Source organism: Chrysochloris asiatica, unplaced genomic scaffold (assembly GCF_000296735.1).
Source record: "Chrysochloris asiatica unplaced genomic scaffold, ChrAsi1.0 scaffold00129, whole genome shotgun sequence".
Taxonomy (NCBI): domain Eukaryota; kingdom Metazoa; phylum Chordata; class Mammalia; order Afrosoricida; family Chrysochloridae; genus Chrysochloris; species Chrysochloris asiatica.
Genome location: NW_006408647.1, coordinates 1,364,587 through 1,367,491, shown reverse-complemented (window position 1 = coordinate 1,367,491; position 2,905 = coordinate 1,364,587). Strand labels below are relative to the sequence as shown.

General features: G+C 42.8%; 1 pseudogene; it reads left to right on the top strand.

Annotated features, from left to right (window-relative positions):
• The window catches only part of LOC102817799, an 8,421-nt pseudogene extending 5,762 nt beyond the window's left edge, over nt 1-2,659 (top strand).
• The last annotated feature ends 246 nt before the right edge of the window (nt 2,660-2,905 follow it).

Here is a 2,905-nt window from a genome sequence, read left to right as displayed (position 1 = left end):
CCTTCCCCCGCACCCTCTGAAACTAAGCCCCCTCTTGAAAACTTGTAAGCCAGTCACTTTGTGCCTTTGTTGCCCTCCCCATTTTGGGTAGCCAATATCTAAGTTACCCATCCCTGTCAACCCTGTGTATAGAGGGAGTGGGAATGATCCTTGCTGTAGATTCGTTCCCTCTTTTAAGCTACTATCCATAAGTATAGGTAAAGTTCATCAAATTGTAGCAGATTACACTCTTTTTCTCTTCTTTCCTCCTCTAGTCGAGTTCTGATCATCCAGCCATTTTAGCTAGATCAAATGGGTATTATCTGTAAGTATTGGTGTTCTTGTGCATCTCCCTTCACTTCATATCAGATGGACACTTCACTCTCTACTCTAGTTCTGTGACTATGACCCTGCCCATGGGCTCAGGAGTCTCCAGGTCTCACTATATTGCTGGCCAATCAGGTAATGATCCAAGTTGACAGGAGTCTTTTGAACATGGTTGGACTTAGCTCACAACTTCATTGCTGTTTTTTTACCCCACTTCCCCTTATCCTTTTATCCGTAGACCAACCTGGTCACCAGCAAGATTACATGCCTCCTCATGTACTGCCTTTGAGTTTCAGTCTCAGAAAGGGGTTTGCCCTGAGGGGATTTGTTTACTTGCCTTGATGGTTCTCCAGTGAAGAATTTGCTTGTTCTTGTAATAGTCAATCAGACTGCTGTTACTGTTTTTTATTTTCCTGCTGGTCTTTCTTTCAGGAAATATCTTCTGTTCCTCTAGCTGCTCCAAGTTGGTTTGCTTATCTTTTCAAGTGGAAATTTCCCATCTCAGAAGATTCTGGATGGGGATCAGGATTCCACCTAAGGTCTTCTGCAATGCAAAGGCTACACAGGAATCCTCTTTAATTGGGCAAGTTCTAGCCCCATTTTAGGAATTCTAATCAATTATAGGCTGAAGACATGCTTACAAGCTTTCTTCAGTGATGATTTTGGTTATTCCTTTCTCTGCCCCTCAACTATCTATTTTAAAATAGTAGGCAAGGGAAACCATGATTCATACGACAGTCAAGCATCTTAACACTACTCCCCCTCCTTTTCCCATTCAGACCATGCCTCAATCTCTGTATCCCAGAACCCTGTTGTTCAAAGGTTCAATATACATCACTATTTACCTCTGTCCCACTTAGCCTATGCAAACCTGCCTAAATGTTCTCCCATCTGCCTTGTTCTTCCATTCTCCTCCACCTTCTTGTGTATTGCCCCCTAACACCCAAACTATCCTGTGTCTATTCCCTACTCTGTGCTCCACCTTCCCCTCACTCCCCTTGCCCCACCACCTACAACCCAGTAATGAACAACTTTTTTTTTTTCTCTTTTAGTGTGGGTATTTTTTCTTAAGATTTTACAATAATCATCCTATGCAATATTTCTCCTTTTGTGACTGACTAATTTCACTCAGAATAATGTACTCAAGGTTAATTCATGTTATGTGGTGACTTTACAGCTTCCCTGTTATTCTTCAAAGTAGCATAATATTCAATTGTGTGGATGTACCAAAGTTTGTTTATTCATTCTTCCATTGATGAGCAGTTAGGCTGCCTCTGTCTTTTTGCTATTTTAAAGAGTGCTGCTATGAACATAGGTGTGCATGTATTTACTCTTGTTATGGCTCATATTTTTTGTGGATAAATGCCAAGTAGAGGAATTGCTGGATCATAAGGTATTTCTATTTCCAATTTTCTGAGGAAGTACCCTACTGTTTTCCAAAGTGGTTGGATCATTTTGCAATCCAACCAGCAATGTAGGTGGGACCCAGTCTCTCCACGTCCTGACCAGCATTTATTGTCCACTTCTTTTTTGACCTTCACTGTTATTGCTGGTGTGAGATGATATATCATTGTTGTTTTAATTTGCATCTCTCTAATGGCTAGCTGGACACAGCGAGCTGACACTTCAGGACCACCAGCAGCCCAAAGGCCCGAGCCCTTCCTGATCAGTGTCAGAGGGGGCACCACAAGCGGCAAGTCATCCATGTGCACTAAGATTGTGCATCTCTTGGGACAGAATGAGGTCGACTCTCACCAGATGCAAGTGATCATACTGAGCCAGTAAAGCTTCTACTGTGTCCTCATCCAGAGCAGAAGGCCAAAGCCCTGAAGGGCCAGTTCAACTTCATCACCTGGATGCCTTTGATAATGAGCTTATCTTCAAAATACTCAAAGAAATCACAGAAGGGAAAACAGTCCAGATTGCTGTCTATGATTTTGTCATGCATTCCCTGAAGGAGGAAACAGTGACTGTCTACCTTGAGGATGTTGTGCTATTTGAGGGAATCCTGGCCTTCTGCTCCCAGGAAGTACGAGACCTGTTTCAGCTGAAGCTCTTTGTGGATACTGATCTGGATACCTGGCTCTCTCACTGAGTATTGAGGGACATCAGCAAAAAAGGAAGGGACCTTGAACAGATTTTATCTCAATACATTACAATTGTCGAGCCTGCCTTTGAGGAATTCTGCTTGCCAACAAAACGATATGCTGATGTGATTATTCCTAGAGGTGCAGATAACCTAGTGACCATCAACCTCATTGTGCAATACATCCAGGACATCCTGAATGGCAGGCTTTCCAAATGGCAGACCAACGGCTATCTCAATGGCTATAAGCATTCATGCAAATGGTAGCTGTCAGAGTCCCAGCAACCAGCCACATTGACCCGTGCCTCCTTCAGCCCCTTCCCCCTGTAGAGGAGATGGGAAAGAGGAGTCAGGAGGAACTGTACATATGATGTATGACATTACTGTATTTAAGAAAACACCATGGGGATAAAAATGCCAAAAAAAAGTGGGTTTTTTGTTAGTTTGTCATACTGTGGTGGTTTATGAATTCCTGTGATTCTGGAAGCTATGCCACCGATTTTTTAAATACCA